Genomic DNA, 24,406 nt, shown 5'->3' with positions numbered 1-24,406 from the left:
CCCACAAATACTTCAAAATACCCCAAAATGAGGGTGATAATGTCCACTCTAACTAAGTTAGTGACAACGTAAAGCTCTTAAGTCTGGTCCCATATATACACCTGACCAGTATGTGCACATTATTAAAAATGCTAAAAAATCTGGTAAACCCTATCAAGTAAATGAATAAAGACACGAAGATTTTTTGACATAATAGCGTTGGCTTCATCGATAGGCAAATATTCTTCTTTTTTATTTATGATAAAATGTCGGAAATTTATGCAAAAAATATGCAAATTAAGAAATACAATTACCAAATTAAAGAATGACCAAATTAAAGAAGGCCGGCAACACACTCCCAATGTCCCTGGCGTTGTGGGTGCTTATGGGCGACGCTGAACGCTTACCATCAGGCGTCGCGACTGCTATGTTGCCTCCTCTCTCATTAAAAAAAAAAAAAAAAAATGACGAGGTGCTAAAAGCTTTAGACACAGATAAATATGTACAGCTTCTGTCAAAATATATTACTCCATCATTGGCACTGATTTTACAAGGAGACATAAAAAAAAATCGGGGAAAAGAGAATGGGCGACGTTGGACAAAGGAGCAAAAAATTACTGCCCTGAGAATATATAAAAGATCACCAACATGTTATAATCTTCTACGGAGGTTAATAATACTGCCCGCACTGTTAAAGTTGCATAAGTAAATATGTTATAGTACTAAGTTTAACACTAGATGGCGCCACGCGCTCATTGAATCGCGCTCTTGAAGTTGTTTCTGCAAATTGTATAAGTGTTTTGTTGTTTTAATAAAGCTCTCTTTGAGCATTCAAATGTGTGTGTATTATTTACATCACCACTGGTTATAATTGTACATGTTCCTTCGAGCCGGATATAAGCAAAGAGTTGACAGTGCACTAGTACACCTCGTTAGTCGTTTGCTAAGTGAAGCACTCAGACTGGAGCGAAGAGTGACCCCTGGTAACCTGGAGAGCTGCCTACGTGAGGGAGCAGTACATCAGAGCGGATCACCTCTTCTCACAGGATCGGTGTCAGTTGTCATCTGTCATCACTCATATATGACAAGAAGCCAACCTAGGTGACGTATGAAGTTTGGCAGACTGGAATCAATTCAATTCAATTTTTCGAAGGGTGGCAATTTTGTTTGAGTACAATTCTGCCAATGTCACGTTGGGAAGATAATACACGCTTGAGAAATTAACATTAATTTTACGACGTCAATCAAAACGCAGATATACCTAAAACAAAAAGAGACAAACACAATATACACAACATAAAAATTAGTACTGTTATTTTAGACAAATAATAAATGATATGAGAGTTAATTAACAACAAACGAACTAATACAGTCAATTCAATTCAATTTTTCGAAGGGTGGCAATTTTGTTTGAGTACAATTCTGCCAATGTCACGTTGGGAAGATAATACACGCTTGAGAAACTAACATAAACCGATGTCAATCAAAACGCAGATAAAGGTACCTAAAACAAAAAGAGACAAACACAATATATAGATACACAACATAAAAAATTAGTACTGTTATTCAGACAGATAATAAATGATATGAGAGTTAATTAAAAACAAACGAAATAGGACTAATCAATATTGTAAATAAATATTATATATAGTAAATTAATCTAGGTGTAAATTATAATTTTAGTTTATTAGTTGTGATAAAGTTGGTAAGAATTTCAATTATAGGTGTGTTTAACATTGCTAAAAGAGTGTTCATGTTAGTGGGTCTAGGGATATCTGGAGGGAGGAAATCATATAGGGAAGGGGAGAGATTAGGACAGTTGAGGAAGATATGGTCTAATGTGCCCTCGTCTATGCCACATTCACATAGTGAGCTATCCCTTACCCGAATCTTAGCCAAATGGACAGGGGTACATGAATGGCCAAGCCTTATTCGACAGATCACAGAAGTAACTGGCTTGCTTACCTTTTTGAATTTTGAGAACCAAGGTTTGGATGGAATATCACCCTGGATCGAGGCATAAAACTTACCTTTCATTAATTGGGATGTTTTCCAGGAGGCTTTCCATGATTCAGTAAGGCGCAGTTGAGCAAGTGATATGAGATCTTGGGAATATACTAGATTGTGGGACTCAGATGCTATCCTGGAGGCAGACTTGGCACACCAGTCTGCTGACTCATTGCCAAGGATACCACAATGACTGGGGATCCAGGTCAATGTCACACGAATATTTCTCTCATGACATTCAAATAGGAGTTCTTTTATTTTGAGGATAATAGGATGTTTAATTTTGGCTCGAAATAGGTTAGAACATAAAGAATTTAAACAGCTTTGGGAGTCGGAGCATATGATAGATTGATCCATGTCATGAGAGAGAATATATGAGACAGCTTCCAGGATAGCCAATGCCTCTCCCGTGTAAGAGGATGTCAGCGGTGGGCATTTGCGACATAGCATGATGGAGTATTTTGGGATCCAGACGGCGATTCCCACATTGTCAGTATTCGATAGCTTTGAGGCGTCCGTAAAAACAGTTGTCCAACCCTGGAATTCCTCAGATATGATTCGGTTGAAGTTCTCATTAGCACCAGGTCCTTTCTTAATACTTAAGGGATGGATATTAGGGCGAAAAACAATTGCCTGAAACGGGATAGTGAATAGGGGATTGCAGGTAATTTGATAAGAGGGAGAAGGGAGGTTTAAGAAATAGCAGAGTGAGTTTAATAGAGGATAGGAGCTGTTGTTTCCAACCAGACTGTATAGTGTATGAAGTTTGGAGATAAGAGGATGGTCAGAGATTTGCAGGACTTTACATAGGAATCTATCACAAAGATATTGTTTTCTTAATTTGAGCGGGGGATCTCCACATTCTACTTGTAGCGCATTAATCGCGGTGGACTTCATCGCACCTATGATAATGCGCAAACACTTAGCCTGGACCTTATCCCAACTCGTATTGCAAGATTTATTGCATGGTTCTAACAGGAAAGAACCATAGTCAAAATGACTCCGAACTATGGCGTTATACAAAATTTTTTGACAGAAAGGGTGAGAACCCCAACTTACCCCTGATAGAGCACGCATTACATTAATGCCTTTTTCACACTTATCCATAACGTACTTTGAGTGAGATTTGCCTGATAATTTAGAATCTAAATGTATGCCTAAAAATTTAATGGAACTACTAGTGGGAAACGTTTCTGAGTTATATGTTAGGTGTAGAGGAGGAATGTTCCTCTTACGAGAAAATATGACCGAAGAGCTTTTGGTGACTGAAAGTGAGAGGCCATGTTCATCCAACCATTGGTGGAGATAGAACAGAGCAGTGTTTAATCTCATTTGAGCCTCGTTGATGTTTGGGCAACTAACGTATAAAGCAATATCATCCGCGTATTGCAAGATTTCGCAAAAATTTTTAACAGAACATTCCAAATCGTGGGTATACAAGCTAAACAGGAGAGGGCTAAGGACAGATCCCTGTGGCAGACCTTTCCATACATACCTGGGAGCAGATAGAGTGTCCCCTTGACGTACGCAAATTGACCTGGACATAAAGAGGTTGCAAACGTAGCGTGTTATCCTCGCTGGAATGCTCAGATTTTGCATTTTCTGCCTGAGCACAGGAAGTAAGACGTTGTCGTATGCTGAGTGAATGTCGAGAAAGGCTCCCACAAGGAACTGTCTTTTTTGGAAAGCTATCCGGATATCTGTTGTTAAAATAGCAACACTATCTAGTGTGCTGACGCCTTTTCTGAAGCCAAATTGGGTTTTGGGGAGTAAATTTTGATTTTCGACGAACCATTCTAATCGGTTTTTAATTAAAATCTCCATAACCTTCAATAAGCAGGATGACAGTGCAATAGGCCTGTAGGAGTTGAAATCAGAAGGATCCTTTGCAGGTTTGAGGATGGGTATAATTATTTGAACTCTCCAGGGTTCAGGGATTAAACCGTAGGCAAAAAAGGAGTTAATTAGGTTTAGGTATAAAGATAGCATTTCATGAGGTGAATTCTTAAGGAAGGAGTAGGGAATACCATCAATACCTGGAGTTGAATCAACAAGCCCAGATAAAGCACAGTATAGCTCATCCATGGAGAACGAAGCATCAAAGCAGTTACTGGAAGGGATAAAAGAAGGATTGGTGGGCAAAGAATCGAAACTGGGAGCCATTGGGGGGGCAAGTTTGTTAATGAAAGAATTTAGCCACTGGGATGTATCAGATGATGATATATTGTTTGGGTTCAGTGAATTTCTAAATATTTTAACTTGTTTCCAAATGAGAGATAAGGGAGTTCTTGGTGAGAGAGATTGGCAGAACCTTGACCAACCTGTCTTCTTTTTTGAACTGAGTAGCCTTCTTGCTTCCGCAGATATTTTTTTAAAGTTAATATAATTTTCATTCGACATGTTGGCTGTATATAATTTTTCAGCATCGGCTCTTTTACGGATTATTTCTGAACAATCTGAATCCCACCAAGGTGTAGAGGGTTTGTAATTATGCAAAGGTTTTAAGGGGATATATTGTTCGGCACTAGAGATAAGGGAATCCACTAACCAGGTGTAGGTATTCAGAGCATTGTCCATGTCATTAATAAAAGGAGCGGAACTCATTTTCAAAACCAATGATTGAGAAAATTCGCTCCATTTGGCCTTGGATAATCTAAACCTAAGTAAGGGAGAAGGATTTGAACTGGAAAAATGTTTATTAATGGACAGAAGAATAGGATAGTGATCACTGCCGCGTGAGTCAGGGAGGACAGACCATGAACTTAGTAAAGATATAGAGGGGGAGCAGAGGGAAAGGTCTACAGCACTATTAGGGTTTTGAGAGGGAAGAACACGATGAGTGGGAGAGCCAGTATTAAGAATACAGAGGTTAAGGTCATCAATTAATTCAAGTAAGGACAAGGAGAAAGCATCTGTTTTGTTTGAGCCCCAGCACGAATGGTGGGCATTGAAGTCTCCTAAGATAAGTATCGGGGCAGGGAGAGAGGAGAAGATATAATACAAATCTGGGATTAGGGAAGAGTTAGGATTTGAGATATAGAGGGAAATAACAGTGAAGTCTAAGACTTTTGCTGCTACTGCATTAATGTCATCATGATGGGATGGGATGGGGATTCTAGAGAAGGGGATATTTCTTTTGACAAAAAGTGCAGATCCAGCGTATCCATCACTTCTGTCGTCGCGTAAACAAGAGTAGGTGGAAATATGAAAACGAGACTCTGGAATGAACCAGGTCTCCGATATAGCAATAATTAAAGGTTCATAATCATTAATTAATTGAATTAGTTCATGCTTTTTCGGCCGCAAGCTCCTGGCATTCCATTGTATTAAATTCAGTGGAGCCATTGTTTACTTGAACCGTTTCAAAAATTTTGAATAGCACAGATCTCACGTTGGACGGTAATTCAGTGTCATTGTACATTCTCAAGATGTCATAAACAAAGGAAAGGCAAGATACAACCACATTGGAGTCGTTGTTAGATGAAGGAGAAGACGAGGGAGAGGGAAGAAGAGAGGTAAAGGAAGGGGAGGAGGGGATAGCCCCAGATAAAGCACATCCATTGCCTAACACAGACTGAGGAGCCTGCGTTATCTCAGTGTGAGCGGCTTTGTCGTATGTTTTACCCAGAAGAGGACGGGGGCGGGGAGAACGGAAGACAGTTTTTTTATAGGAAATGGTATTTGGTGTCAATCTTGGGAAGGATGTTTCAGGGGCTTGGTCTCTGGAGGACGGAACGGACCGGGAAGCATCAGCGTAGGACATTTTGGAGGGCGAGAATCGGAGCGAAGCTTCCTGATAAGATATGCTCTCTTCAGACATAACAGATTTTATGTTCTTCTGTCGAATTTGTTCAGGGCATGAATGGTAAGATGCAAAGTGTGAGCCTGAACAATTGATGCAGTGAGCATCTGATTCTCTCACCTCACATTGATCACCGGGATGGTCTTTTGAACATTTAAAACATCGTGGGTTTGACCTGCACTGGTTTTTAATGTGGCCAAACCTACAGCATTTCAGGCATTGGATTGTTGGCAATCTATAAAGCTCTACTGTTAGGGATGACTTGTACAGGAATACCTTGTCAGGAAGCTTCTGCCCTTGGAATGTTAGGACTAGGGAGTTTGTGGGGATCCATTCAGTGCTCTCTGTCGTACGATTTTTCCTATTTAATCTACGTGCTTTTAAGATATATCCAAAGCCCACAGGGATTTCCAAGTTGGCAACAAATTCCTGCATAGAAATATCAGTGGGCACTCCTCTCACAATACCCATTCGTGAATAATTGTATAATGGGATAATTGCACTCAGGTTGTGCTGTGCCAATATTGGATGACCAATAAATACATTGGCATCTTCACCACTTAAGAATTCGATAGCCACCCTATTGCGGCCGATTTTCTTAATGCCATCTCTGCAAATATTTTTGATGCCATTTCTAACAAGAAGTTGACCGATTTTGATGGCACGGATCGAGGTGCCTGATGCAGGATCATGTTCTATCTTACTGCAATGTACAATGTATGGTCCCGAGTCAGTTACTGAATACTGTCGAATAGGGCCTTCTAGAAGGGGATGCTTATAAACGGTATCTATGGCAATAGAGTTAGGACAATCGATTAGCGAAGATTTCTTTGTTTTGCTTCTAATATCATCACCAACATCCTGGTCAAGATGACGTTTTGGCCTTGGACGGGGCACATTATCACTCATAGTATCAGGAGGGGGAGGGGGATCGGGTGGATCAGGAGGTGATACCTCCATGATTTAAATGATATTTACTATAAATTAAAACAAACCTCGCATAAACCGTCACCAACACAAAAATATCAGGTTTGATAGACTTAATACAGTAAAAATCAAAATTAAACTAAGAAATATGAAGATATAAACACTCTCAACACAAAACACGTGTATACACTTACACCACCGCAGACCGAACCTTTTCTCAACTAATACAGTCAATATTGTTTAAAAAAAGTCTGTCATTGAAGATCATTGACATTTGCTGTCATTGAAGATTATTGACATTTGCTGTCAAATGTCATAACCCGGAACTCGATTGTGACGTTTTAACCCAAACTAGCACAACAAGCTGGTACAGCAGCCGGTGTAAAGTTCTCGAAAACGTCATCGGTGTTAATGAAAGCGCTACATGAGCTGTATCAACGCTTATAGCGCTGCTGTACGCCCAAAAGAGGCACCGATCTGTATGACTATCGGTTGTATAATCCCTTTTTAAAACGTCTTTTGTGTTACTACAGCAATATAAAAGCGCTATATGAGCTGCAGTATACGTTAAAGATGGTACAAACGCTATATAATATCGGTAACATACGCTTAGAACGCTACATAGACGCTTTATGACCTGCAATACGTGCCTTAGTACTAGAAAAAAGTTCTTGTAACGCAACTAAATGGTTTTACCGTATTTATACGCATTTTAATATCTTAATTACAGTTTATAGTTTTAAATTGACTTCGAATTCGATTGTTATCCTAATCAAAGTGGAATATAAGAGTATATATATATTTTTTTAAATAAGTGACAGTGAAACAGCAAGTGAAAAAGGAAATAAGTTTTAATAGTAAATAACACATGAGCGGTAAGTAAATTGTTTTTTTCTTTTAACAGGTAAATTTTCAATGCGATTTCTAGTTTATCGTTAAATGTACATGTATTTTAGCTAAAATTTTCATGCGCCTGCAAAATATGTAGTTTTTGGTGTAAAAATTATATTTATTTACTAGGTCAATGTATTTGTCGATTTTGTTAACTTAAGTATTATAGCTTAAGAAGATTTGTAAACGTTTTTGATAGTTTCGTTTGAGTTTTTGGTGAGATGAATTCGGTTTATTATTCATATTCAGCTTGTACTTTTTTGTAAATATTCTTGAAAATTAATATTAATAATAAAGCCAGTAATGGCGTCTCGTTGCAACCGCTTTAAGCATTCACTAGATTTTTTCAACAGGTTAAGCTGTTATTATTGTGGTAAGGACGCGTTTTTTTATTGTTTTAGACGTACATAAGTGCTTTAAGACCTATATAAATAGCCCTAGTCTACAAAATATCCAACTGATATTTTCATCGTAATGGATCAATTAGGGATCCGTGGTGTGAATTTAAAAACTCTTGCAAATAATATTAGGATAGTATTTTGTGTTCAGAACGCGACTAGTTATTATTCAGCCATTAGTTGCGTCTAGTGTTGCCCAAATTCAGTCTTGTCTTGCAGTCTTGGTCTTGCGTCTTGCGTTTTTGCAAGACCAAGACCAAGAACAAGACCGCGTATTTTTAGCAAGACCAAGACCAAGACTGACCGTGCAAGACTTGAGCAAGAACAAGACATAGCCTGCAAGACTCTTGCGTCTTGCAGCTAGGACTTAGCGCTATTTCACTGAGTAGTTAGGTGTAACAGTTCGGTGTATAACTAGGTAGGTACGCTTAGGAATTCTATGAGACGCAAAAAACTGTATCAAAGAATATGAAAAACTGGACCTATGCGCATTACTACCATAAACATAGCGAATAAAAAAAATATCTATTAAAATCAAACTGAGTGCATGCATAGTTATGATTTAACCATCGCATCGGCACTTTGATAATGCGACATCAAAGGTTTTGTACTTACTTCTCAAAGAAATTTGCCGCTTTTCGGAAGTACATGGTTATGATACATGTACTTCCGAAAAACTTGGCGGCTTCTTTTGAAATCTAAAACAATCGTGGCCGCCACGCCGAAATCATAACATTTGACACTATTTGATTGCCGCCATAGGGCGTAGGTATAACTCATGCAAAATAATTTCGAATTTTTTTAAGAGTTACCTACAGGTGTTCCATAGAATAAATAAGTTTCAGAGTGCTTAGAATGAAAATGAATACATTATACTGATCACGCAAGTAGTATTATGATTAGGATAAAATGGTAAGGATAGGTAGTAGATGTCATATTAATTCATTCTAGTAAGTATATATTATAATATTGATTGATTACTTATATGTTTTTTTTTATTCAAATAAATGATAAATCGTAAAACTCTTTTATTAAATTTCTTATAAGTTGAGGGTTCAATCTCTTTCTAAACAGATAAGTATTGTTCTTTAAAATACAGTCAAGTTATTGTAATTAATTTGTTTTTTACATGTTTTAGCAAATGTAAGCTTAAATGAAAAAAAAATCAAATGTTTAAATCATAAATGTTTATTAAGAAACAGTTAATTCCATGGAAAACGACATATAGGTCAGTTGATTTTTCGAACTTCTTATCAAATCTTCAGTTATTTATTAATCTGCTTGATCTTTACTATGGCTATGTTAATTCAAGCTCACAATGTTCCAATTCTAATACGTAATTGCATAACTAATAGGTAATTGCAAGACTTGCAAGACTCTTGCTGCAAGACCAAGACCAAGACCAAGACTGGGAGCGCAAGACCAAGACCAAGACCAAGACCAGATGTATTGGCGCAAGACCAAGACCAAGACTGGCTAAGTCTCGTCTTGTTCTTGCATTTGGGCAACACTAGTTGCGTCCCACGGTATTACCCGCGTATTATTCTCGCCACAATATTATCTATCGGGCGGTGTGTTTACTTTGTGTGTATTTGTGTTAAAGTAGATCTTAGTCTGTACCTTGCGGTTTGTATTTGTGAAAATGTGTTTGTGCGCGTCCGCTCGCAGTTCGGACAGATTCATACATGTCGAGTAGTTATTTGTATCGAGCGCGAGTTGTGCGACGGATGCCTATCAGAGATGCATTCGCTCATGGGTGGGGATAAGCGCGGCGCGGCGGCCCGCGCGCCGACTGCCGTGCCACTCGTTGTCTTTTTGCCTTGGAGTAGAGTAGGAGACGTGCTTTTCGTGTGTTGTCTTGTATATTCATTATTGTATCCTGATCGTACCTATAGCTATGCAGAGAAAAGACGACGACTCGAATTATTTTCGTTGTATAGGTAAAAATAGTGATACCTAATACCTACTTCTCTATCATAGGGTTTATTTATTTCATATTAAGATTAATTAGCGGAGTTTTGCAACTACAACTAACTATTAATATTTCTTTTCTTTCAGAATGCCTTTTACAGAAAATACCGACACTGAGAGGGAAGATGTTCAGATAGAAGAGTGTTTCTCAAAGGTCAATAAATCTTATATGCATACCGCATCCTTAAAAAACGCTTCAAGTGCTGAAGCAGAATCATTTATTTTAAAGCATATCAGAAACGTCCAGGACTTGGAAGAAATGGAAAAACTACTTGGCAATAATGAGTATAAAAACAAACTAAAAAAATCATGCTCGTTTATTTGTTCCGGCGGTCTAGGGAATGGAACTAATTGTGCTTACCGATTCGTCGATATGCTCTTCTCTAGAGACTTCTTGTGTGAATGTTCGTGGTCTGAGGGTACTCGTAAGGATGGAGTCAAGGTTAGTCTGAAGTGCTACAAGAACACATTAAACTTTTTTTTGAGATGATTAATAATTGGGATTCTTTATTTACATTAGAAGATAATGAAGCTTTTTTTAAAAATATTTTGAGAAATTCGACTAAAAGGAAATGTGCCAAGCAAGAAAGAATGCCTACAAAGAGACAAAGATCAAAAGGAGTGAAGTTTAATAAAAAAGACAAGTCTAATGATGCATCAGATATGATTGAAGGTAGTGGAGCTGAAGCCGTAAATATGTCCAACGAAAATATAGAAAGACAAGAAAATAACGCGATGGAAGAGGAAGAGTCACTTTGTTAATTTTTTAGTTTATAATCTATCATTTTTTATCCAAATGACAATTGTTTTAAAGAAAAGAAATTAGTTAATCAGTGAACATAATAAGTACAGATACATAAATCTGTGTTATTTCAAACACTTTTTTTAATTGTTAAAGAAACCTGAAGTTGTTAAAGTAACTTTAGGGTTTAGGAACTTTAACAACTTCAGGCCATAAAAAATTTTTAAAATGTTTTTAATTTTTATATCTTACGACTAATAATTATAGTATAGAGAATGTAAGATAATTATAGACATAACTATTTCCTTTATTACTGAGGTATAGTACGAGTAGAGAGAGCTAATTAAGCGGATAGAAAAACAACTTTATTGTGATTGTAAAAGAAGTTAAAGTTCCTATTGTGAGGAAAATATTTTTTATTAAGAAATGCCATTTTTGATAAGCTTGTTGATTTTGTATGTTAAGATTCAATAAAACCAAAAAATATGTATAAGTAATTATATTGTTTTATTTTATATAAATGTATGCAACAAAGGTAAAACATGAAGTTCATTTCTATGTTCAATACACACAACTTTGCACATAATATCCTGGGGTGATACAGTAACTTCAGTATTTTGTGTGGACATTTTATATATATATAAAAATGAGGATTTTAATGGTGTGAGGAATAAATCCGTTTTATTGAGAAACTTTTTTCCATGTATACCTACACTCCTGTCCTTTAATATCATCATTCACTTTTTGAAATTCAATAATATCTTTATTTTTAGTCATAAAATATTTGTCCTGAGTTTTAGCAGAAATTTCAAAATGTTTAAATTTTAGTATAGTTGAAACTTCATCGTTAAATTCTGGGAAGTCACTATTAATATTGTCAGTTTCTGCACTGCTCTGAGATACACAAGGCGCAAAAAAATTATCTACGGAACCCTCTTTATTTTCGACTATATAGTATAACGTATATATATATATATATATATTATATGAGTCAAACAGTCAAGCTGCACAAGAGATTTTTTTAATGCTGTTATCGTTGACTCGCTGCACAAATACTGGTTTCAGCGCTATTGCAAGTATATAATTATCTAATATATAAAAATCAATGCCACTTTTCGTTGTAATTCCATAACTCGAGAACGGCTGAACCGATTTCGATAATTCTTTTTTTATTATATTCCTTGAAGTACGAGGATGGTTCTTATGTAGAGAAAACGTTAATATGTACCACGGGCGAAGCCGGGGCGGACCGCTAGTCTGTTATAAAGATAGCGTTACAGAGACAGTCAAGGAAGTTATTTTAAAGCGTAAGGCTTCGGAAGACTACCATATACCACATAAAGCAGTTTAAAAGAAACTTATAATTTTATTAAAAAGCATTTAGCTAATAAATCGCTTTATTAGAACTTACCGTTGCTTAACAGATATTTATAACTTTGTAATAACTCAGATACCTGTACAGTATGTCTGTTATAAGTTTTTCCATATTTTAAGGCTTTTTAATGTGTTGCAATACAGCTATTGTATCACATCTGTTGTAGACCATTTAATTACGCTACTGCACTGTTTAAGCATAACCGTACAGCCCTTCAACTGCTCTTTTACAACATTTTGATTATATAAAACCGTTTTAAGCAGCTTGTGTGCTAGTTGGATTAAGTGTTTTTTATTTTAAGAATAAAAAAAAACTTTAAGTGAATTTGAACTCTATATTGTTGGTAAATTTAACTTGAAAAAAGTGAATCATTTGAAAACCTAAATTCGTTTACGTGTTTGCATGAACTTAGAATAGTAGTAAAAAAAGTGGAGTGACGGGGAACTTATGCCCAATTTATCACAAAGGTTGTACGTGTGAAGTAATAATTTTGGATTGTAAGAACTTGTTAGAAACACGTGAGTAGGTAAATTTAAGGTTATACGTACGCATTGTTGTTTTACGAATTTAATTATTATATTTAATATTTGAGGAGAGTCTTTTCAAAAGGGGATATTTACATTTTTATTATTTATTAAACTGAGTATGCCGTCTTGTTTATAACTACTTAAAAGGATTGACCCTTGATGAGGAGATTCACCATCTGAGATTATTCTGCGACGGGTGTGGTGGGCAGAACAAAAACAGCAACAACATCATACACATGCTGCTTTTCTACCTTTTAAATGACTCCCCACCACATCTTAAAGACATAACACTAATATTCCCAGTGAGGGGACATAGTTTTCTCCCAGTTGACCGAGTCTTTGGTCGGCTGGAGAAAGAAATAAGAAAGAAACCCGTGATAACCAACAAAGAAGAATATTATGATGTTTTCAAGAAATATGGTCAGCTAAAAGTACTAGGAGAAGACTGGATTCTTAAGGATATAAAAAGCTTGGAAGAGCAGTACAGGAAACTGGATGGTATACAGTCCTTGAAGAGAATTTTTTTCTATAAGAAACGGGTTCGTGGTTCAGCCACTGTTGAATTGAAGGTCTATGAAAACTACAGATTCCAAACAGGTGCAGAAAAATCAATGTCATTACTCAAAAAGGGCAAGCGATCTCCTTTGTCTTTACATGATTTAGATGTAGTACAACGTCCACTAAAAGAATGCAAGAAGAAAGATATTTCAAATTTGCTCAAGAAACAGTTTGGCGAAGAGTGGTATAATTTAGATGAACTGAAGTGGTATAAAGAATTAATTATTGATGAATCAAACTGCAGCCCTGAAGAAGAACAGAATACCGAAATGGAATCTATGTGTGATTGTTTGACACCTGATATTGGACAAATCAGGATTTGAACTATTATTCTTTTTAGTAGAATTAATAAGTATGTCTTTAATTATGGTCATTATTATTAAATAATAAGAATATTCTGTGTTTTATTATAATTTAAAATTTTGAGATGTACAATACAAAAGAGGATATTTACAAAATAGTACACAACTAAAGGGGATATTTACAATAAGTACAAAACAAAGGGGGATATTATAAAAGATCCGTGTCAAAAGAGGATATTATGATTTTTCTGAACTCTGTAGCTTTAAATTAACAAGTCATATTTTTTGGCAAAATGTGTAGTTAGAACACTGTAATGAAATAGTTTCATAACAGAAATAATGCTTTTCGGTAGGCCTATAAATATTTCCCATATAAATTTTTCTCATTTTGTGAAAAATAAGATAGAATGTACATATCCCCTTTTGAAAAGACACTCCTCATTTATTGTTACCATCAATTAAGTGAGATTAAGTTTAAGAATTGTTGTTAAAATGGCTGAAAATTATTTTAAGCTGCAAGACGATCTTGCCTCAAAGATTGTTAAAGGCAAAACTGATTTAAAGAAATCTCCGAAAGAACGTATGACTTTGTCCTATTTAGAGACACTGGTAAGAATTGAACACTCACCGTCATCTCCAAAAAAATTGCTGCTGCTTTTTGATTTAAGGGTAAAAATAAACAAATAAATATTTGAAATGTTGAAAAAAGTTTAAAAAAATCCGAAACAAAAAGACAATGAATTTATTTTGTCATTTGATGAAATATCAATAAGGAAGCATTTATTATACAAATTACAATGATTTAATTGATGGCTACCAAGATCACGGATTATAGAGTAGATCATCTCAAGTAGCATGTTATGCTCTTGTTTTCATCATTCATGTTGAGTGGTATCCGTAAACAAATTAAACAACCAGTTGCTTTTTATTTATGTGGTTCATCTGTTACTGCAGACAGACTTTCGGTCTCGATCAAAGAGGTAAATATATTAAATGCAACTTGTTAATATTCTTAAATTTTCACTGTTTTCAGAGATAATTATTCTTTTATATTTAAAGGTTCTCTACCACTGCTTCGAAGTCAATTTAAATGTTTCAGCAACAGTATGTGATATGGATGGAGTAAATATAAAAGCGCTGGGGACACTAGTAGCTACTCCAGACAGAAGAATATTTTAGGAAAAAAAAAATTAGAAAAATAATAAAATATGGTTTCATTGATTAAAATGAGTGTCAATATAAATGGCCCTGTTTATATTTTCGTCTTCATGACTACGTTTAAACTTCAAGGGCAAGTGTACTACACTACTACACTTAGTGTAGTTAGCTGGGAGCTTGCTACCACTTCGACCCGATGATCACAAATTTCTGCAAATATATTTTATTGCAGATCCAGATACACAAGCATCTACGCGGTGTACAAGTGTTGCACAGCCAATTGATAGAGATTTGATTAGATCTCTCCAAGATATGTTACATTCTCATAATTGAATTCAAATCTACATACACTCTTTCAAAACTGCGATTGAGAGTGTTCCAGCTGATATTCCTGACTTTAATGTCGTAATCCATGCAAATAAAGTTCCTGTTGGAGAACACAGAGGACGTTACAATGCGCCTTCCACGAGTGATGTGGTGATGGCTGGACAGCAATTTGACAAAAGAGATATTGTATTGCATAGTCGTGATGATAATTTGCAATAAAATTCATAGTTACACAGATCTTATGACAGCTTACAATATCCTTTGGTGCTATGTCGTGGAGAAAATGGTTATGCCATTAATATTTCTCAAGTTGACCCAATCGGTGCGTAAAACAATGTCATGTATGAACTACTATTGCCACCGTAAAATTACGTTCATCTTCAGGATGCTTTACAGAGAATATATTATAGAGAAAGATCAATAAAGCGGAGGTTTGAGGAAAATGAATTTAATGGGAAGCTAATTGGAGATAGCGGGTATCCTTTTACTTCGCATCTTCTAAAACCAATATTAAGGCCAAGGACACAGGCAGAAGAAAGATACAACGTGAGTCACATACGAACGAGGAATACTGTAGAGCGTTGCTTTGGGGTGTGGAAGCAAAGATTCCGCATTCTGAACGAATCAATGCGAGTGATCAAAACCACTATTGCATGAACCCACCCCATGACCTCATCTCTCAAATTTAGACTCTTTTCCCGACGATACACAGCTTTCCGAAGATACGCAGAATATCGAAAATACACAACCTCCCGAAACAGCATCAACTGTTAATTTTCCTGAAGCACAATCGCCTGTATCTCAAGACCAGCTAGACTTGTTCGAAGCGCAAAATGTGTCGGCTTTAGAGTCTGCCAAGGAAAGTAATCGTCTCCGAGATAACCTGGCACTAAAAGAAAATACGATTTTCCTTCCCCACATGGTTCGTAACCTTTTCAGTACAATTTCTGCAAAAAAAATGGAAAGCCGTAAGAGATTATTACACGCGTGAAAAAATGAAGAAGTGGTAGCGCAGTAAAGAAGAAAGTATGCCCGCAACACTGTATCAACCGTCTTCCAGCCAGGTAGCGTCAATGCAAACACCTGTATACCAAAACCAGCCGTCGACCGTTCGACGTCAAAGTAGACAGTATGACACTGTCTATCCATCCGTATCCCGATGGTTGCTGTGTGTTGATGGTTGTTGATGGTTGCCCCATCTGTATCCCGAAGAAAAAATAAAAACTAACACTGACACTGTTTCAAGAATCTCTTCTCAAAAAGTTTGATGATGATAAGGACCGTAATTTATATTTTTTATTGTCTTTTTTGCCGGAGATGTCCAAAATGATGAATTTCGAATTTCGCATGGAAGTTATGAAAGCATTAAATAAAGTCAAGTATCAAATTACAGAACAGCACACAATCAAACTAGCCTCATTTTTCATCACACTTTTCTGATTCCTACAGCAACAGCAGTAATCAATAATTCCCGACACCAGTAAATAGAGGATTCACAACTCAGGCAAATGAATATCACTCCAATGAAACAAATGAATATGATGAAACATAGAACACTGTGCAGCTTGTTCATTAGTCTTTATATTTAAGGGCTGATTTTTCAATCCTTGGTTAAAACTTATTCGTCGAATAATGTATAAAACTACCATTTTAAAAACGTATTCTAATTGCCCGTATTTGACAGTTTACGTGACATTTTAATATTTTCGTGTAATACTTTATTGGACGGATAAGTTTTATCCAAGCATTGAAAAATCGGCCCTGAGTAAAATAATAATTGTACGGTCTTTGTACATCACGTTGCGCGCTGTCAGCATTTTACGCGATCACGCGACATTTTAATATTTCATTAGTTCGCATTCGATCACCATAGCAATTGCGCGTACTCATTACCATTTACATTAACCATATATAATTAAAACAATAAATACATAATTGTACTTAATTCCTTTATTTACTCTGTACGGGCCCTACAACCCCGTACAATAATTTTTTAATTATTGTACGGGGTTGTACTTTAAAACTTACTTAAATGTTTTTATTAATCTTTCCTCTGGGCTGATAGAGAGGCAAGTTAGCTAACCCAACGAAATGTAAAACAAATGAATTAAAACGATTGAGGCATGCAGGTAAAAGCTACTCTACTAAAAATAAAGTTGTAAGCGAAAAGTCTATGAAGCCATCTTGCGGAGAGAAATGCAGACAGAAATGTTCCACTCAAATTTTGGAGGGACGAAGGCAAAAAATATTTGATGCTCATTATGCTTAACCATTGAGGAGATTAAGCCTAAATATGTGTACGAATCTAGTAATAGACCTCGCAAAAATAATTTAAAATTTTTCAATGAGGGATAACTTCGATGATGACAAAGAAATGATCAAATTATCGATTTCCAATTTGAGGTCATAAAAATGGTGCGCACGATGAATCTTAAGAAGATTATAAATCACTGACAATTGACTGAGTGAAGAAAGAAATTTTACCGAGTATGAGGGAATATTATGTGACACTAATGTATAAATAATATAAAATAACGATTTTGCTATTTGCTTAGCACGTCCCCGTCCCGTCCCTCCCCGCGCGTGCCCTGTGCCGTCCGTGATTTCGCTACGTATGCACAGTCGCTCCATTCGTGCCGGAGAGATAAATAGTGACGCCTTGATCCAATCCTAGTACCTATCGAAAATGGACGACGAAAAACTTATTGATTGTGTACGCTCATATCTAGCGTTATATAATTTAGCGAACCCACAGTATTTAAATACAAAATACAAGAATTATATATGGCGTAAAATTGCTGTGGAATTACCATTCACTGAAAACGGAAAGTGTTATTTTAATGAATAAATTGTGGTATTCCTAACTAAAAAGTTTTATATTTTAATATGTAGCAATTCACCCGTAATTTTAATGGTGATGACGTGACATGGAACAGGTACTAAAACCTTGACTAAAACACAATAATAAAAGTAAACTTAATCTTTATATTAAAACACATTAACCCCAAGTAAGCAATTCATTCATTATGCATGTTAGAAGTATCTATAGAAGAATTGAAAAATGCTTTAAATTTGTCTCGTTCACCAAATGCTTGTCGAGATGCACCACCGCCTTGAGGACATAAATTGTTAAGACTCGAATCCTGTAACGTGATTTTATTCTTATAAAGTTAAAGATTTTTTTGCTATCAAAGAGGAATTTAAGTCAGAGGACAAAGCTGATAATATAATAAATTTAATTCGTAAATATAAAAATATTTCATTTTTTTAATTTTCTCGATGACTGGGACAGTCAGAGACAGACAGAGAAAATTACATGAAAATAGATACCAAGGTGCATTTCAATATGAACCTCAGTATGGAAACCCTGGATATCAGTCTAAATTTTAGCCTCAATATCCAAGTAATGAACCAAGGTCAAGAAACGAAACTGTCAGTTCACTCCTAAATTTGGACAGCAATGAATCGGAATCGAATTAACAAAATAATCAGCGAATCTATCTCTTGTATTGCGGGACCTTGCACTAGGTCTTACTGTTTCCGTGGACAAACTATTAAGTGATGTAATGTATAACGTGTTGTCAAACCTATAACCATCTCTTAATCTCACGTAGTTGTGAAGAACACAGCAAGCTTTAATTATTTTTTCCGCAAAATCGATGTGCACATTCAGTGGTCTGAATGGAAATATTCGCCATTTATTAACCAAAATGCCAAAACAACATTCAATATAGCGTCGTGCTCTGGATAAACGATAATTGAAAATTGTTTTTTTATTCGTCAGCGATTTTCCACAGTAGGGCCGCATTACATTTTCCATCAGACTAAACGCCTCATCACCTACAATTACATGAGGTAAAGGGGTTGTATCTATCATCGATATTGGTTTTGGGTCTGGAATATTTAAACTCTTTTCCACCAAGTTTTATAAAACACTGAGTTCTTAAAAATCGTCGAGCCGTTACTCTTGCCATATGCTCCAATATCTACTGAGATAAAATAATAATTTGCATCACACAGCTAACAAAACAGGTGAATGAAAATTCTTATATATAGTTGTAGTAAAGCGACCCAGATTCGACTGGTTTTATGATACGAATATGCTTGGCATCAATGGCGCCAATACAATTCGGAAAATTTGTGTATTTTTCAAATCCTTTTGAAATTTCTTCGAATTTTTCTTTAGTAGGTTCTTGCAATTTAGTAGGTTCTTGCACTTAAGCAGGTTCTTTTAATTTCTTCCAAATGACGTCACATGATTTCTGCACTATTTCTATTACTGTCGACTTTCCCAATCTATAAGCATAATGCAGGTCTGCAAAATAACAGCCGGTAGCTAAATATCTGAAACAAAATTAAACTTAAATGAATTCCTTATCAGTAAACTATTAAATGTGGAAAAAATTATTAGCTATTGATTTTTATTGGTTTCAGGCGACAAACTCCAAAAAAAGTGGAAAGGGTTGCGAGATTCGTTTGTTCGAGAAATGAAGAAGAATAAACATAAACCATCTGGTTCTGAAGCCTCCTGCAAAAATTCTTACATTTATTTTAATCGATTGATGTTCATAGAACGGTCCGTACGAAATAAAATAACTGACAGCAACATGAAAAAGTCTGATGTGCCATCTGATGCTGAACAAGATTTTTCAGGAGACGGTGAAGATGTGATGAGACCACCAAGCTCTCAGCCAAAAAAGAAAAAAATTAGTGCTGCAGATGCGGAATTTATTTCCATTATTAAAAAAAATATTGGATCAGCATCCAAGAATCAGCCGCAACCAATCAGCACAACGAAGTCTGATGACGATAAACTGTTTTGTTTGTCATTGCACAAGGAACTTCAGAAAATACCTGAGGTCAATCGACTTAAAGTAAAAATTGAAATAATGAATGTTATTCAAAAAGGTCAACAACTTCATCATCATATCCCTTCAACATATCCTGAATATATGACACAGCATGGCTACACACAATATAATACACGAAATCAACAACCTCGCCACCCAACAGCCCCATTTCAAGATTTCACTGCAACCACACAACGGCAACAATATTTTTCAGACAATTTGCAATATGATCCTGAATCACCATTGATTTCTAATCAACGTGGTTATAACACATCAACATACGCCCAATCGCCATCACCGGCATCAACAGTTGGTTCACAAGAATCGGACTGTCTCGCACTATTTCAAGATGATTAATCATAAATTGTTAATCATAAGTAATTTATAAGTTTCAAGTATAATAAATACTATTAAGTGATGATAATTTGATTGTATCCTGTCATTTAAAATACCAACCTATAAATACATTAATATACTTATACCTTATTACTAACCTTAGAGTGATCACGAGCTTTTCTTCTGCGGAAACATCCCGTACTACATAATTTTAACATGGAGATAAATCTTCCTTTACAATTTCAAGCAACTCATCAAAAGACTGTACTGACATCCGAAAGTAGTTGAAAAACTTTTTGTTGTGTTCTCGAAGCTTTGGGTACAATGTTATAAACATACTTTGTGTCATCCTATCATGTAGAATGGGATGCACTATGTACTGCCGTTTTACTCTTTGTTTGCGTTGTTTCCATCGACGGTAAGCAAGCCACAACTCTATTTCTTTCGTAAAATCACAGTCGTGCACATCACAGTCGTGCACAACAGCTCCGGACTGCATCATGTTGCCGACTGAACTGAATCCGTACCTATAATGCTCGCGCGAGAGACGCGTCATCTGGACGCAACATAACATTCACTCGCGCGACTCGGATCGCGCGTAAATCGCGTCATCTTGACAAGCTCTAAGGGCTCTTACAATTTATGCGTTTCGTATCGGACCTCTACAGTGCACGGCCGTTTGTTTTCATACAAAATGCACGGTGCGGCAACAGCGCGGCGTCCGGATCGCGAACGCTCGACAGCAGGACGGCAACGTCGTCGTTCCACGTGTTCTAGTGCGGTGACTAGACGTGAGGATAATTTATAAACGCAAATATAATTTATAAAATGGATGATATAAAGGTGAAAGATTTTATAAATGAAATACGTCCTGCTATATGGAACTCCAAAAGTGATAAGCACAGTAATCGGACGGAAACAAAAAATGCTTTGGAAGGCATTTGTGAAAAATTTATAGATTTCAAAAATAAAACGACTGGTGGAAAAATACTCAGCAGGTAACTTTTTATTAAAACACAGAGAGATTGAACAATATCTGTCGCGAATGATACAACTCCATTTATTGGTCGATGTAATATTCGCCATTTATTAGTCATAATTCTGAACCTACACTCTATGTATCTTCGAGCATGAGATAAGCGGTAGTTAAATTTTCTTTGTTGTTAATTCAAATAATTGCCACTATAGGGACGTTGTATGAAATGACTGATGCCAAACGCTTCATCACCGACAAAAACAAAAGGCAGTAAACCATTTTCTGTTATTGGCGTAGAACTTGGTATATTTAAACTGTTGTCTTGAAGTTTCTGGAAGAAGTCACTGTTATTAAATATTTGTGAATCTGATGCTTTATCATATGAACCAACATCGATGAAAATGAATTTGTAAATTGAATTACATATGGCCAATAATACAATAGAGAAAAACTTTTTAGGCTGGTTGCAGAGCTTGACCGACCGTCAGTGCGTAGGTACCGTCGGTCCTGATGATACGCATCAATAATAATTGTATGACTATGACACTAATACGCATGACAATACGCGTGCGTATGGTCGGTCTAGCTATGAGTGGTTTTGTGAATTTCCATACATATGACAAGCGCGACTGACGTACGCACTGATGGTCGGTCAAGCTCTGCAACCAGCCTTATAGTTGCAATAAAGCGAACCGCTTTTAGGTGGCTTAATTGTCCTTACATGTTTCCCATCTATAGCGCCCAAACAATTAGGGAAGTTTGCATTAATTGCAAAACCTTGTGCGATTTTTAACCAACCTTCTTTTTTAGTTCAAGTAAACAAATTTCTCGTAGGGTTTTTTAAATCTGTTGACACGTATCATTCTCAATTCCAGAAATAGTTGAGATTCCATGTTGATAAGAATGATGCAGGAAAGAATAAAAAGATTCTGCTTCTAGTTGACAATTGTCGCGATTAGCCCCAGATCAGCGACTTGAGAAGCATAACTCTAATTTTTCTGCCACCGAACACAACATCTAATCTAATGCATAATGTCTAATAATCTAATCTAATGTACTTCTGTAAATTGTATTAATTGAGTCATTATTGGTGTGTCTAATAAATAAATAAAAAAAATAAAAATAAAAAAAAACATCTTTATTATGGACCAAGGAATAATTCGAGTGTTAAAATCAAACTTTCGTAAAAACCTGGTTCTAAAAATAATCGCTAATCTTGATGCAAATGAAGACACCAGCAGTGCCAAACATCCGAAGATCACAATACTGGATGCTATTGTAATGATTTACGACGCATGGAATAAGCTTACATGATCAAACGCGCTTTGATCTTGCGGACGTGATTTTATTATTTAATTTGCTGTGGTTAAGTGGGCCGAAAGTATACAGTACAGTCAGATACAGATTGTTTCAGTAATTTCAAATAGAATAAATATTTACCTTGTAGGTACCATTTTGTTTTTACTTAAATACAGTATCTACAGCCGTTACGAAAGTAGAGTGCGCTTTCTTTGAAAATAAACAAAGCTACTACAAGACTCTCAGATTACAATGAAAGAAGTAAGACGGCAACAAGGTCCCGATATATTTGTCTCTTTCTACTATTGTATCATGGGACGCGCGCGCCTGCGCTGCCCTTTGCCGGCAGTCTGGTTCATGTTCCTGTGGCGTGAATGTGTTTTTGATAATTTTATATATCATTGATGCTATTCAACGTGGAGAGTGTTAATAATGGAACATAGTGGAGGTAAGATTTATATAATTACATATTCTTAGCATAAAAAAATATCACAAACTTCATTCATTACGTTAAAGAAATTTCAATAAGAAGCTATATCTGCTCTTATTGGCGGCCGCCATTTTGTGGCGTCGTTATTACATTGTCATTACATTTTTGTTCGTGCTAATATAAGTACCTCTGTGCACTCCAATTGTTAATTTTAGTTTCTAAATTGTTTCTCAGTAAGTGAATTTATGTATTCTTTATGAGAAATAAAGTTGTTCTTAAACCTTAAAAATATATGCTTAACTTATAGCGCTTAATTGATTACTCTAAATTTACTGTTCCTTTTTTTGGATAACTAGATTTATACAATAATTGCGATAACATATTTTTGATTTGTGCAATACTCTACAATACGACCTTTTTGATGAAGAATATACTTCTGCTTTGCTTAACATTACTTTTAATATAAAAGTTTTGTTGCACATAGTATGCGCTATAGTATGCACATATTTTAAGATTACTAGCAATTTAGATTTCAAATTACTAGAATTATTTTAATCATCCAGCAAAACTCAAAGGCTTTTATTAGAAATGGGTTCATATTAGTAGCGTAATGTGTAATTAGGCTGCCGCCGCTGATGCATATATATATAGATGCCATGAAAATATTTACAGGTGAACCAGGGCCATCAAATTCACAAAATTGTATCCAGTGGCAAATAGTAACATCGCAACGAGGCAAACGAGTGCTTCTTCGTGCAGGCCATAGATTATCTATATAGATACCATGAGAAAAGGCGAAATAAAGATGGTTCCTGTGTTTGGAATTGCACTAAAAGAAAAAAAAGTAAAGCTAAATTAATTATTGCCAATAATAATACCATTACACGGGATGACAAACATGACTGCGAGCCGGATTTTGCTTCAAACGAATTAGAAATACAATTTAACAAGTGCTGTGAACAAATCAAGTCTGATTATACTATTTCAATTCCAAGAGCTTATCGGGAAACTGTTGCGGGACTCGTGGATAGTGGCATTGATTTCATTAAAAAAATACCTACATTGGAAAATATTAAGCATAAGCTCCATCGTAAAATAAATAAATCACTTGGTGTACAAAAAATATGTTTTAATTCTATCAAAGAAATAATTGTGCCCGAAAGATATCAACATTTTTTATTAGCTGATTACAGTAATGGACCCAGTAGGATTATAATTTTCGCTAATCGAGATTGTAAAAAAATGGGACGTTCAAATTTTGTTTAAAACCATTTAATCAATTATATAGTTTACATGTAGATTTAGGTAGTAATGACACATACAATAATATTATACCAATTATTTATGCCTTACTGCCGAACAAAAACAAAAATACGTACATAACTATGTTTAAATTAATAAAAAGTCAAATTCCCCAATTTTCACCCCAATTATTTATACTTGACTTTGAACAAGCAGCTATGTCTGCTATTAAACATGTTTTCCCTAAGACTAAAATCAATGGCTGCTATTTTCATTTTGCGCAAAGCTTGTGGCGAAAAGCCGATGAGT

At 35.8% G+C, this 24,406-nt stretch overlaps 1 pseudogene; it reads right to left on the bottom strand.

The window, feature by feature from the left end:
* Positions 1-18,277: 18,277 nt before the first annotated feature.
* Positions 18,278-20,706, bottom strand: LOC123704526 (annotated as a pseudogene).
* Between the last annotated feature and the right edge of the window lie 3,700 nt (positions 20,707-24,406).

The sequence above is a fragment of the Colias croceus genome, chromosome 30 (assembly GCF_905220415.1).
Source record: "Colias croceus chromosome 30, ilColCroc2.1".
Classification (NCBI taxonomy): domain Eukaryota; kingdom Metazoa; phylum Arthropoda; class Insecta; order Lepidoptera; family Pieridae; genus Colias; species Colias croceus.
Note: the sequence above shows the minus strand (reverse complement) of the source record. Positions and strands in the feature narration are given on the sequence as shown.